The sequence below is a fragment of the Giraffa tippelskirchi genome, chromosome 11 (genome assembly GCF_054371585.1).
Source record: "Giraffa tippelskirchi isolate mGirTip1 chromosome 11, T2T-mGirTip1v1.2.pri, whole genome shotgun sequence".
Lineage (NCBI taxonomy): Eukaryota > Metazoa > Chordata > Mammalia > Artiodactyla > Giraffidae > Giraffa > Giraffa tippelskirchi.
The window spans coordinates 24982108-24997132 of NC_137285.1; the positions used below are offsets into that span (position 1 = coordinate 24982108).

At 41.9% G+C, this 15025-nt stretch overlaps 1 long non-coding RNA gene across 1 annotated transcript; it reads left to right on the forward strand.

The window, feature by feature from the left end:
- Window positions 1-4951: 4951 nt before the first annotated feature.
- Window positions 4952-9929, forward strand: LOC145526336 (uncharacterized). The gene is made up of 2 exons (XR_014068859.1): window positions 4952-5194; window positions 9445-9929. It is a non-coding gene; the product is annotated as an uncharacterized LOC145526336 (long non-coding RNA).
- The last annotated feature ends 5096 nt before the right edge of the window (window positions 9930-15025 follow it).

Genomic DNA, 15025 nt, shown 5'->3' on the forward strand with positions numbered 1-15025 from the left:
ACTGATTTCCCTTAGGATGGACTGGTTGGATCTCCTTGCAGTCCAAGGGGCTCTCAAGAGTCATCTCCAACACCACAATTCAAAAGCATCAATTCTTCAGTGCTCAGCTTTCTTTATAGTCCAACTCTCACATCCATACATGACTACTGGAAAAAGCATAGCCTCGACTAGATGGACCTTGGTTGGCAAAGTAATGTCTCTGCTTTTAAATATGCTATCTAGGTTGGCCATAACCTTCCTTCCAAGGAGTAAGCGTCTTTTAATTTCGTGGCTGCAATCACCATCAGCAGTGATTTTGGAGCCCCCCAAAATAAAGTCTGACACTGTTTCCACTGTTTCCCCATCTATTTCCCATGAAGTGATGGGACCAGATGCCATGATCTTAGTTTTCTGAATGTTGAGTTTTAAGCCAACTTTTTCACTCTCCTCTTTCACTTTCATCAAGAGGCTCTTTAGTTCTTCTTCGCTTTCTACCATAAGGGTTTAATGCCTAAATTAGTATTATTTTGTCCTGTTTAACTGCTTTTCTTTGCTTCTGCATTTTCTTACTTGTCTGATTAAACCTATTCTTTGGCTAAAAGTTTTTCTACAGACAAAAGACAGATGGAGGACATGGGTGGGGAGAAGGGCCGGGACCATAGGGTCAGGCTCCATTTCAAGTTTGATTTCAGAAAATGTGGATGTTTGATTTCACTTTGGATGTCTCCAAATAAAAGATCAGTTAACCAACCTTGATGAAATTTACTGAGTTATTGAAGTTAACTCAATAACTATATTAACTTATATCACTCTCCTTTTCTCCCCAACCCAATGTTAGAATTATTTTTATTCTAAGGAATTTTTTTTTCATAGGTATCTGCAATTAGGAAACAAAAAGAAACTCAACTATCTTTTTTTTTTTTTTACTTTATTTGGTTAGTCTGCTTGCAGAAACTTAGGTAAAGGCCTGATTCTGTTTGATTTGATTTCTATTTGATTTTAATCAAATAAATATAGTATCATATTAATAAGAAAGCCCTAGTTTTGGTAGAAGATTTTTTTTTGAAGATTACATGTATATTATTTCTATGGGTATTGCAAATAGAATCCATCCAGGGAGAGGACAATTAATAGGCCCTCCCAGGCTTTTCATCCTAAGCATTTTTGTTTTATACTGTTTTGACCACGCTGTGTGGCATACACACCCTCAGTTCCCTGACCAGGGATCAAAACCATGCCCCCCGCAGCAGAAGTGGAGAGTCTGAACCTAAGTATTTCTTGTGGAAAAAGGACAGGTAGCCTGTTCAAATCTTAACTTTTTATTAAAGTGTAACGTACAAGGAAGTGTCAAAGTCATCAATGTGCTACTCAAAGAATTTTCTCAAAGCGAACACACCTTTGTAACCAACACCACACTCATAAAGAGAATTTTTTCATCTTCCCAGAAGTCCTCCTGTGCTCTGGTCACTAACTCCCACAGGTTAACTGTATTTCTCACTGGTATCATACTATGGATGTTGCCAAAATTGCTTCCAAACTGCTTTCACCAATTCACACTCTACCTGTGGGAATCAAAGAGTGTATGTCCCCCACACCTTCCCTAGCCATGGCTATAGCGAAACTTTTCAATCATTGCCAATCAAGAGATCAGTATCACCTTAATTTGGACTTTTACAATGATTAGTAAAGCTAAGGCTTTTTTCCCTTGTTTACTGACCTTTTCCTGGGACACATCTGTATTGCTGTCTTGTTACAATTAAAAAAGAAGAGAAAAAGGAAAAACTAACAAAAACATCTGGTATACCCATTGGCATCTGGCTAAATAAATTATGGAAGTATACTGGCAAGCTATGATACTTGGAAGAATGAGCACAGCTTTAATTGCTCTACAAAATTACCACCCAGATATGAATGAAATGAAGAAGACAAGAAATCGAAGCTTGTATGATAGAATTCAATCTTGATTCATTTTTTTTTAAAGTATGTATTTCACAGAATTTTGGATGAATATTCCAGAAATTGTTGACAGTGGTTATCTCTGTCTACCGAGACCAAGGAGAAGATGGGCGATTTTTAACCTTTCATTTATTCTTAGATAAATGTTTCATTTGGAAAGTTTTTGATTTACAGAACATTTATAAAGATAATACAGAGAGGCTAGGAACGTAAAACTGCTCTAAAAATGAAAGTGTCCTCATTTTGTAAAAAGTAGCAAAGAGATTGTATCCTCTTTTATTCCCCCCATTGTGCTATACAGTAAGTTCTCGTTAGTCATCTATTTATACAGAGTAGTGTATATATGTCAATCCTAATTTCCCAGTTTATCCTACACACTCTTTCCCCACTTCATGTCCACACATTTGTTCTCTACATCTGTGTCTCTATTTCTGCTTTGCAAATAGGCTCATTTGCCCTGTTTTTCTTGATTCCACATACATTCCACTTATATGAGGTATGTAGAATAGTCAAATTTACAGAGTCAGAAAGTACATTAGTAGATGCCAGGGACCAGGGGGTGTGGGAGGGTGGGAAGAGGCAATTGGGACTTAGTGTTTAATCAGGACAAAGTTTCAGTTAGGAAAGTGAAAAATTCAGGAGATGGATGATGGTAAGAGTTGCACAACCATGTGAATGGACTCAATGCCATTGAAATGTACAGTTAAATAGGGTTAAGATAGTATGTTTTATAATATGTGACTTTTCTCACATGAATAAAAGTACTACAGAGGGTTCCTGTGTGTCCCTCACTCAGACCCATTTTCCCCCATGCTGGCGTCTCTCATTGCCAGGCACATCTGTCAAAGCTAAAATGCCAACCCCAGGACATTCCTGTGGCCTGGACTCCACATGCTGCTCAAATGTCATCACTGCCTTCACTAACATCCCTCTTCTGCCCCAGCATCCCATCCAGGTCCCACAGCGGATGCAACCCTTGGATCCCCTCACTCTCTTCTCACATCCATGGGCATTTGAATCTTTCCTCCTTTTCCAGAACTTTTGATGATGATGTTCAGTTCAGTTCAATCCCTCAGTCATGTCTGACTCTTTGCGACCCCATGAACCACAGCATGCCAGGCCTCCCTGTCCATCACCAACTCCCAGAGTTTACCCAAACTCACGTCCATTGAGTTGGTGATGCCATCCAACCATCTCATCCTCTGTCGTCCCCTTCTCCTTCTGCCTTCAATCTTTCCCAACATCAGGGTCTTTTCAAATGAGTCAGCTCTTCTCATCAGGTGGTCAAAATATTGGAGTTTCAGCTTCAGCATCAGTCCTTCCAATGAACACACAGGACTGATTTCCCTTAGGATGGACTGGTTGGATCTCCTTGCAGTCCAAGGGGCTCTCAAGAGTCTTCTCCAACACCACAGTTCAAAAGCATCAATTCTGCAGCGCTCAGCTTTCTTTATAGTCCAACTCTCACATCCATACATGACTACTGGAAAAACCATAGCCTTGACTAGATGGACCTTTGTCGGCAAAGTAATGTCTCTGCTTTTTAATATGCTGTCTAGGTTGGTCATAACTTTCCTTCCAAGGAGTAAGCGTCTTTTGATTTCATGGCTGCAATCACCATCTGCAGTGATTTTGGAGCCCCCCAAAATAAAGTCTGACACTGTTTCCACTGTTTCCCCATCTATTTCCCATGAAGTGATGGGACCGGATGCCATGATCAGAAATGTTATAAGGAATCCCTCAATTTGGGTTTGGGAGATGGCTTTTTCATGATGAGACTGGATGTGGGGAGAATGCTGCAGAGATGCTGGGTCCTCCTCTTTGCATCACATCAGGGATACAGGATGTCCACCTGGTACCCTGAAGATGTCACCCTTGACACCTGCAGTGCCTCCACAAAGGACACTGCTTGTCCTGCATTCTTATCTCACAAATGAATGTCTATTAGATTCTACAAAAAAGTGATATGATATTTATCTTTCTGTACCTGACTTATTTCACTTAGTATGATAACTTCTGGGTCCATTCTTGTTGCTGTAAATGGCATTATTTCATTCTTTTTATATGACTGAGTAATATTCCATTGGGTATATGTACCATATCATCTTTATCCATTCATCTGTTCACAGATATTTAGGTTGCTACCATGTCTTGGCTATTGTAAACAGTGCTACAATGAACACTGGAGTGTATGTATCTTTTCAAATTATAATTTTCTCCAGATATATGCCCAGGAGTAGGATTGCTGGCTCATATGATAATTCTACTTTTAACTTTTTAAGGAACCTCCATACTATTCTTCATAATGGTTGTATTGACACAAATGAACTATTTTTACCCCAAACTTACAGATCCTGGAATCCAACTTATGGTTACCAAAGGGGAAATGTGGGGGGAAGTGATAAATTAGAAGATGAGGATTAACATATACATGTTACTATAAATAAAATAGGTAACTAACAAGGACCTACTGTATAGCACAGGGAACTTTACTTAATACTCTGTAATAACTTATGGGGGAAAGAATCTGAAAAAGAATATATATTTATTGCATATATAACATTACATATATAACCAATTATATGCATGTAACTGATTCACTTTGCTGTACTCCTGAAACTAACACAACGTTGTGAATAAACTATACTCCAATAAAAAAATTTTAAATATTCATTAAGCAAAAGAAAAAAGAAAGAAAGAGAAAGAAGGGAGTCTCTAGTGCAGCCCAACCTGGAGGGGTGGGGGCGGGGGCCGGAAGGGCTCCCCTCCCGGAAGGGGAAGATCCACACGTATTTCCCATCTTTCTTTTACTTTGAAGCCTTTCTGTAGCATCATCAACCTGAAGCAAATGGGAGCAGCTGATCAAAAGTCAAGTGAAGGGCTCCTTCAAATTTTGCCAAAAGCAAATCTTTCTGTTCTCCAGAGAAAATACACACAGTTCACTTCCGGATAGATCCTGGGCAGGGGAGATCAGGATGACTCCATCCATCTGTCACAATGGGCAGGCAGGTGTCCCAGATGAAGGATCAGTTGAGCCAAGACCCCAGCCCGGGGCTGGAGAAGGCTTCCAGCCAGCAATTCGGGGACCTGCTGGAGGGGCCACGTGTGGAATGCAGAAGAGGAGAAGAGGCACAGAGGCGCTGTCGGGAGCACGGAAGAAACCAGAAACTCATTAGCTGCAACCCCAGCTGTGACCTCCGACCCCCATGTGACCTTGAAAAATCCTCTTAGCCTCCATGGCTGCTTCCGTGGGGATCAAGTGAGCATTCCGAGTCCTGCCTGCCTGCGTGGAAAATATCTTTTGATGATTGATTAGCTAATGCTTGGAAACAGCGCGGGCACTAGAAGCCAGTTCCCCAGAAAGTGCTAAGCAGTGTTATTAAGGGATCAAACAGGAGGGCTTTTGTATGTGATGCCAAGATGATTTTGTTAAATTATGAAACTTGCTTTGATAAACTGCCTGGAGGTGCCATCTGTGAAATGCTTAATGTTTGTTTTCCCCACTTCCCTGAGCTTATTGAATTATTTGTACACAATTTATTTTACTTTCATAGGGCATTAAATTACTCTGAGACCTTGAAATATTTTATAGCCAATTCAAGAGATCTGGAGACTGTCAGGAGAGTTTTTTCAAATTTTTGTCTTTTGGAGATGAAAGAGGGGGGAGGATTCTGCAAATTGGGGGGGACCCATGGCATGGAAAAGGAGCTTTCAACTCTGTTGGATGTGAGTCCTTTAAATTTGCAGCTGCTGCTGAAATGTTTTTATGAACTAGATGAAGGCATCTGAGTACATTTCGTCATCTCTGTATCTTAACCAAAAATATGATTGAAGTCTTTTATTATAAGAAATTATAATATATATAGGAAATTATTATATATATATACACACACACATACTCAGTCATGTCTGACTCTTTTGCGACCCCATGGACTGTTGCCTGCCAGGCTCCTCTGTCCACGGAATTTTCCAGGCAAGAATACTGAAATGGGTTGCCACTTCCTACTCCAGGGGATCTTCCTGTCCCAGGGATTGAAGCCATGTCTCCTGTGTCTCATGCACTGGCAGGCGGATTCTTTACCACTGTGTCACCTGGGAAGCCCATATGTATGTATGTGTGTATGTGTGTATATATATAGGAATATAATGAATCCTTGTCTGTATCATACAGCATCTGTGATCAGCAGCTGAAGTTCAACCTCATGTTATCTCTACCCCTTCTCACTCCATCAACCCCATGGGTTATTTTGAAGCCAAGTCCAGATATCACAGCATTTCATCTGAAAATAAAAGACATCTTTTTTAGTCTAAAAGAGTGGTAGTCACTTCCCCCTGGGATGTGCCACCTGTGACTTTGAACAAAGCCCTGGTCTGTCCCTGGCAGGCAGTTGAAACCGCTATGAACCCTTGTTTTTGTTCTGGCGACACTGAAGCAGCTCAGTGGCTGGAACGATCCAAAGATGAAAAGGGCACTGTGGTCCTGGCTGCTCCGCTTAGAGGGAGGGGTGTCCCGACAGGTGGGCGAATCCCTGGGCAACCCCACCTCACGCCCACGCCGAAGCCCTCGTCCTGGGAAAGCGAACAGAAACGTTTTTCTTGGATCACGTGTGACATCACAGAGCTGGTCCTCCCTACTCGACTGTGCTAGCCTATCACCTCGCTTTCTTCACCACCTACCTGCAAAGCAGCCTTCTCTACTTTTCCTCGGCTATGACTTTCACAAGCTGACAGCAGTACTTTGTCCTAAGCATCACAGCTCTCAAACTTTTCTATGCCTCAGGATCTCCCAGGCAGCTGGTTAAAAATCTTACTGACATATACACACTGCTATTTATAAAAAGATAACCAACATGGTCCTACTGTAGAGCACAGGGAGCTCTGCTCAATATTTTGTAATAACCTATAAGGGAAAAGAACCTGAAAAAGAAAGAGAAACTAATAGATATAGATGTATGTATAACTGAAATCACTTTGCTGTATACCTGAAACTAACACAACATTGTAAATCAATTATATGTCAATCAAAAAAATAAAGTCTTGTTTACTCTCCCACATCACTGATGGAAGTGTCCATTAAGGCTGCAAGCCATAGGGAGCGCAATTAATCTGAAACGATTACAATTTTAATATGCACATATATTTGACCCTGAAAGAGGACCCTGTCTTAGGAAGACTTGCCCGTGTGTGAATGACATCCATGTGGCATATTTCTCATAGTCAAAGACTGGAAGCAACCTACATTGCCTGTGGCATAATAACATAAGTGATCCATCCACACAGGGCAGTATGGTACAGGCATTCAAAAGAGAAAGGAACATTCCCAGAAATGTATGGTTACATGAAAGATCCAAGGTGGGGAACTACAGAAATAGAATGTTGCCATTTGAGGAGGGAAATAGAATATATGTGCATGTATTTATGTGCAGATACAGATATATACATATGGACACGTATATCTGCTCTCACAAAGAAGACCAAACATATTTATATACATTGGTTATGCACACAAATGTTTTATAGACACAGACTTGCATATGCTCATATCTACTATTTAAAATCATGCATGTATGTTCTGAGAATGGGAGCTCACTAGTGAGGATCAGGGGCGAGTAAGAGGGAAGCTTACTTTTCATTCTATATTTTCTGGTCCTGATGAATCTTCATGCTAAATATACATGACCTTTTCAAAAAGATAAATAATTTGTTCAGTGAAGCTGTATGGACCCACTCCCCATATCTACAGAAGGAAAACTTCAACTGTGGGACCCAGGAACTCCTTATTTTTAAGAGACCTGCTCTGTACTTCCTGAATGCACTCTGACGCTGAAAATCTCTGCCTTCTGGCTCTGCACTTCTGGTCCAGATTAATCTGCACTTATATCATGTGCACCTAGAGCCAGACATCCTGGAATGCGAAGTCAAGTGGGTCTTAGGAAGCATCACTCTGAACAAAGTTAGTGGAGGTGATGGAATTTCAGTGGAGCTATTTCGAATCCTAAAAGATGATGTTACAGTGCTGCAGTCAGTATGCCAGCAAATTTGGAAAACTCAACAATGGCTACAGGACTGGAAAAGGTCAGTTTTCATTCCAATTCCAAAGAAAGACAAGGCCAAAGAATGTTCAGACTACTGCACACTTGCAGTCATCTCACACACCAACAAAGTCCATCTAGTCAAAGCTTTGGTTTTTCCAGTTGTCATGTATGGATGTGAGTTGGGCTATAAAGAAAGCTGAGCACTGAAGAATTGATGCTTTTAAACTGTGGTGTTGGAGAAGACTCTTGAGAGTCCCTTGAACAGAAAGGAGATCCAACCAGTTCATCCTAAAGGAAATCAGTCCTGAATATTCATTGGAAGAACGGATGCTGAAGCTGAAACTCCAATACTTTGGCCACCTGATTCAAAGAACTGACTCATTAGAAAAGATCCGGATGCTGGGAATGATTGAAGGCAGGAAGAGAAGAGGATGACAGAGGATGAGATGGTTGGATGGCATCACAGACTTGATGGACATGAGTTTGAACAAGCTCTGGGAGTTGTTGATGGACAGGGAAGCCTGGCATGCTGCAGTCCATGAAGTTGCAAAGAGTCAGACAAAACTGAGTGACTGAACTGAACTGAACTGATAGCGTGTGCAACAAAAGATCTTGTCAAGTGGGTATGCTTTGTCTCCCCAATTACCTAAGCTTCTGAAGGCAGGGACCGATTTTTACATTGATGCATGGAAGATAGGAAGGTTTCAAAATGCATTGACTTAAATTAGTGCCCAAATGCAGAAAGACTATAGCCTAGCACTCGCATCACTTCTTGGTCCATGTGGGATAGATAAGAGATGACTGAAAATTCTTTGCTACTCCTCCCATTGAGTGATGGAATTAAAGTCACTTTCTCTTGAATATAAGCTAGCCTTATTGATTGGCTTAATCCATAAATATGGTAGAAATAATGAGACTTCTAGGACTTCGTGGTAGGAAGCCTTGCAACTTGGAACACTCACTCTGGAGGAAGCCAGCCACCTTATAGGTCAATCTACCACAAGACCACCATGCTCTGAGGAAGCTCAATAAACTTTTGCAGAGAGACCTGTAGCCAACAAGCCCTGTAGAGCTTCCAGTCAATAGCCAAGACCACGTTCCACCCATAGAGGGTGAGTGAGTCTCTTGGAAATGGATTCTCCAGCCCTGGTTGAGTTGTGACAGCCAATAGTATGTAGAGCTGAGACAATTCAGTCCAACCATCTTCCACTCAAACTGCAAAGTCATGAGCAAAACAAATGCTTGTTGTTTCTTTTTTAACCACTAGACTCTGGGAGTAGCTATTTGTTCAGTAATAGATAACTGGAATATTCTACGTTCATGAGGCAATTGTATACAAGTGTTGATTATACTATTTTAATCAAAAGGTTCTCTGAGCTCTGATGAATAATTGCTCTCAGTTTTGAATATTTACCGTATGCCAGCCTCAATGCCAAGTACTCTCAGGAAAACCTATAATTATCCTATTTTACAGGTTTTTCAGGTAATATGGAGAAAATAAATGTGAAGCACACTGCCAACAGCAATGTCTATCCAGCCCTCCCTCTTCCTTGCAACAGATCCCTCAACCATATGGATGCAGCAGCACGTGATCAATAATCGTGTTGGGATAATATGAGTTGTCATCTAGACAACTGCTGATGGAACCAGGAAGGAATGTTTTACCTAAGCTGGACCACAATTCCTCCTCTGGGAATCAGGAAATGGAACTAAGAGATTGTCAGCTCAGTCTGACTTGAAGACTTGAAAACAGGAGAGAAGTGAGTGGCTTTGCCATCACATGGACAAAGAAGTGATGAGGCTCAGGTCTGAACTGCAGGCGACACGCCTGGGTACCACTGAGATAAGACTAGGACACAAACATCCCCATAGCAATCCTGGTCCGAGGTCCAACCAGTCTGGAGGCATCTGTCTTCTTGGATTTTCCCAGTAAAGTTTCCATTCTTTGTTTCTGATGGCTCTAACTGTTTTTTTGTTGACTTTGGTAAAAATAAATACTATGAGGTTCAAAGAGAATCATTTTCCTCAGGCCCCAAAAGTCACAGCTCTCAAACTTTTCTGTGTACCAGGATCTCTTGGGCAACCAGTCAAAATCTTGCCTGCTCTCACACATCACTGATGGATGTGTCCATTAGTGCTGCAACTCATGTATGAGTTAGTTGTTCAGCTGTGTGCCACTCTTTGCGACCCCATAGACTGTAGCCCTCCAGGCTTCTTTATCCATGGAATTCTGCAGAAAAGAACACTGGAGTGGGTAGCCTTTCCCTTCTCCAGGGGATTTTCCAGACCCAGGGATCAAACCTTGGTCTCCCGCCTTACAGGCAGATTCTTTATCATCTGAGCCATGCTGCCACCCATAGTGAGTGCAGTTAGGCTGAAACCATCACAGTTTTGAAATGTGCACACCATTTGACCCTGAAAGAGGACCCTGTCTTAGATTTTCCCCTCTGTGAATGACATCCATGTGGCATATTTCTCATAGCCAAAGACTGGAAGCAACCTACATGAGTTGCAACATGATAGCATAAATGGGGCTCCATCCACACAGGGTGATACGTGCAGGCATTCAAAAGAATAAGGACCATTACCGGAAATGTATGGTTAAGATCCAAGGTGCAGAACTGCAGAAATAGAATGTTCCCATTTAAGGAGGGGAAACAGAACATATGTGCATAATGTAGATATATATATATATATATTTATATGGATACTTATATATATCTACTTTAATAAAGGGGACCAAACACATTTGTACACACACACATAAATTTTAAGACATGTGCTCGCATATACAGATAGGAAGGTCAAGATGAAAACCCGAGTCTGTGCTCCTGACTCCTTAATCACCATGGTAGGCTGGTAGACTTTCTTCTCCTCTCTCTATGACTTAACGTCAATATCAGCAAAATTAAAACACCCACAACAGCACTCCCTCTCATTCGACTCTAGGAGTGCAGCCATCTCTCCTTCCATTCAGCTGATCTTTTGGATACACTTTAGAGTAAGCTGCAGACATCAGTATCCTCCACCCCTAAACAGGGCAGTATGCAACCTTCTAAATTTAATCTTCTGTTCCAAAACCTTGCCACATGCATCCCCATGACTTGGTGTTTACAAAACTTGCTGATTTATCCAGCCAGGTGAGTGGTGGGAATTTGTTACAACAAATTATTAAGAGAAGATGTGGTTACTGCTCCAGAACTTTCACACCCAACATTCTATGACAGAAATATTAAATGTACAGAAACATCAAAAAACTCACACAACATATCTGTGCACCTACTATCTAATTTCTACTATTGATATTTTCCTAATTTAATTTACCATATCTTTCCAGCGATTCAGGTCAGCATTAGCACATCTTTTATTTTTATTTTTTATTTTTTTTTAATAAATTTATTTATTTTAGTTGGGGGCTAATTACTTTACAATATTGTAATAGTTTTTGCCATACATTGACATGAATCAGCCATGGGTTTACATGTGTTCCCCTTCCTGGACCCCCCACCCACCTCCCTCCCCATCCCATCCTTCTGGATCATCCCATTGCCCCGGCCCTGAATTTTATGGACTCTGAGGGAGAAGGTGAGGGTGGGACGTTCTGGGAGAATAGCATTGAAACATGTATATTATCATATGTGAAACAGAACACCATTCCATGTTCGATGCATGTAGCACATCTTTTAAAATGCATTTTCAGGTTGGCTGCAAACATGAGGATCATCTACCTCATCCCAAAACCAGCACCAGACCTGTCCTTGACTGTGTTCTATAACTAAGGCATCTGATGTTCATTCCCACCATCACCACAGTTATCAGTAAATCTAAAAGGAGAAGGAAAAAAAGTCAACTTTGGGTCATTAATTTAGAATAAACTGTGATGTTTATCGTTATGTCAGGAAAGATCATTAGTGGCCTCTGTTTCTCAATTACATTTCCTCCATGTTAAATTCTCCCCGTGAACACAGACAGTGAAATAAAAGGAAATACAGCATAGTTTTGGGTCTTTAACATTGTCTGGAGTTCAATAGCAGATCTGATTTTTTAAAATATTTGCTTGTATTTACCTATCAGCTGAATGACACTCCTCCTTCTCCCCCATCTAGGGAGCACTTTTATTAGTTACTAGATCTCTAATATAAAACATGTGGCTAAGAGAAAATAGTCTCTTCCTTCCTCCCCATGTCTGAGGTCTGCATCTACAGACTGACAGAGATTAATGGACAGTTAACCACGTGTGTTTTCTCTCGGCCTCATGGCCCTTCAAGTTTTACTTTCCCAAGCCTTTGTAAACTTTTGGAGATCAGATACACTGGTAGATCTTAGCAGTGCTGAGCAAAGATAAGAGAGAGAAATCAAACGGAGAGTTATAAATAGTGATAATAGTACTAAGATGTATTCAGCAATTACTATGTGCCAGGCCTGTTGCACATGCAGTCTTTTCCAATCTATTTAATCCTGTCGACCGTGCCGTGAGATGTATCACAAGCAGTGAGCCCTCTTTAGGAGGAAAGGCTGAGCAAGTGAGCTGAAATTTACTTGGACGTGGAGCATCTCTCTGTTGGGTACACAAAGCCCAGCTTAGGAATTTTCATAAAAATGAACTCTTAAGGATGGACCTCGATTTGGAAAGAGTAACAGAATATTCATAGTGCCTTGCTATATCCCAGGCACTGACTGAACACTGACTGACTCCTAGAGTCGAATGAAGAAGTTCCTCCCTTCTCCGAGGGAGGGCCTATTATTTCCCCCTACTTTACACATTAGGAATGAGAATTACAGAAAGTTGAAAGGATGTCAATCTTTCTGGAGAGTAAATGTTTCAGAAATGGGCTGTCTATGGTCTAGGTGATGCTGAGTGTGAAGAGTTCAGGAATTTCATCATTCAGCTCAGCAGACACACTGATACAGGGCCTGCATTGTACCTGGGGCCGGGGTCAGGAAGCTGAATAATGTCCAGCCTTACTCACCCTCCTTGATCATTTAGTCCCACTAGATGGATCCATCAATATTCCACTCACTCATTCTGTGATTGGCCCCAAAAAGAACTGGCCAGATGGTCCAGAACCACAGGATATGAAATCAAATGATGGCTGTAGGGGCAATGCGTTTCACAGTAGAAGGTGCGTGGACAGCAGCTCTGTGGGAAGACAGCACCAGAATGGGGGGAGGCCGGAGGCGAGCTGAGCTGTCGTCCTGTCACGTGGAGCCTGCGCCACCCCTCAAGAGCCCTGTGGCTGGGATGGCCCTAGAGGTTGTCCCACACAGGGGCACAGGACATGCCCGCAGGCCCTGGCATGTACTGGTCACCAGATGCCTGCTGGCCCTGTGGAGCAGTGTGATCTTGGGCCAGGAGTTCTCTGTAGCCTGGAGATTGCAGGGCAGTCACTGGGAGGGGACGATGGCGAGCTGTCAGTCACCAGCTGAGGGAGGAAGGGTTTTTGTCCAGAAAGGATGGAGTCTGTCCGTTCAGGCCCTGGGCATGCAGGACGACTCTGACTCCTTTTCAGCAGTGTCTGTCAGATCCATGCAGACCAGTGGTTACCGTGATGGAGGGCGCTCACTGTGGAAACAAGCTGGCAGTTCCTCAAACGTTAAACAGAGGGGCCACGTGACTCAGCAGTGCCACTAGTTGGATCCGAGAGAAATGAAGCCACACGTCGGCACGTGTACATGAACGCTAAAAGCAGCATCACTTGCAACGGCCCAAATGTGGGAACAACCCCAGAGTCCCTTCACTGACGACCCGACACACACAATGGAAGGTGACTCCGCCATGAAAAGGGACAAAGCACCTATGCCAAGGTACCGCGCACCTTGAACTTCGAAAACCTTGCACTCAGTGAGGGAAGGCTATCGTTGCATGAGTCCATTTACATGAAGTATCCAGAATAGGTGAATCCACAGGGGCAGAAATGAAATAGTGGTTGCCAAGGGCTGGGGTGGGGGAGTTACCGTTCCTGGGTAGGGGCTTTCTTTTGGGGGCGATAGCCGTGTTCTAACCATGAGACAGTGGTGATGGTTGGATAATTCTGTGAATATGGTGAAAAGAAATGAAAGTGAAAGTTGCTCAGTCGTGTCTGACTCTTTGTGACCCCATAGCCTGCACAGTCCATGGAATTCTCCAGGCCAGAATACTGGAGTGGGTAGCCTTTCCCTTCTCCAGGGGATCTTCCCAACCCAGGGATCGAAACCAGGTCTCCCACATTGCAGGCAGATTCTTTACCAGCTGAGCCACAAGGGAAACCCTGTGAATATAGTGGAAACCACTGAATTTTACACATTTAAAGTGATGATGGTATATGGATTCTCTTTGTATATGTATATACATGTATATTATATATTTTATATTTATGTATCATCTATGTTTATATATGTAGAATATACACATACACATACACAGTAAGTCCTTGAAGGTTATATACGAACCTTCAAGCTGTGACTTTCAAAGATGTGACTGTGTGTTCACATGGCCAGTCACACAAGTAACTTCACATGTTTCGTGCTTGCATCCTCCACAAGTTGTTGTGCTTTCGTTTCCTTTACTGTTGAGCACTACGTAGAGTCTCCAGTGTCTTTATTTCAAGCCCAGGATGTCCAGAAGCAAACGTAGAAGCAGCAATGGGGTAGTTAATACTGGTGGGAAGCATCTGTGGTTGCACTGTACTGCTGTACTTTTCAAGGCACCGTACTGTAAGATTTTAAAAGTTTATTTTTTGTGTGTATTTTTTAACGTATTATTTCTGTGAAAAGTATTATAAACCTATTATACTACAATACTCTATAGCCGATTGTGTTAGTTGGGTACCTAGGCTAACTGTTGAAATTGGACTTACAAATGTGCTCTTGGAACAGAACTCATTTGTATATAGGGAACTTACTGTACGTGGAAATACTATGCTTTTTACAGAGCCAGATTAAGACTTTAGAGACCAAAAGTTCAGAAAATATTATGAAGGCTCCCATATTGTATTCAAAAGTAAAACTGTACTGAAATGCTTATAACTAGTCTAATGAAGAGCTTAGTTATAAATATAAATCATTCAGCAAATACT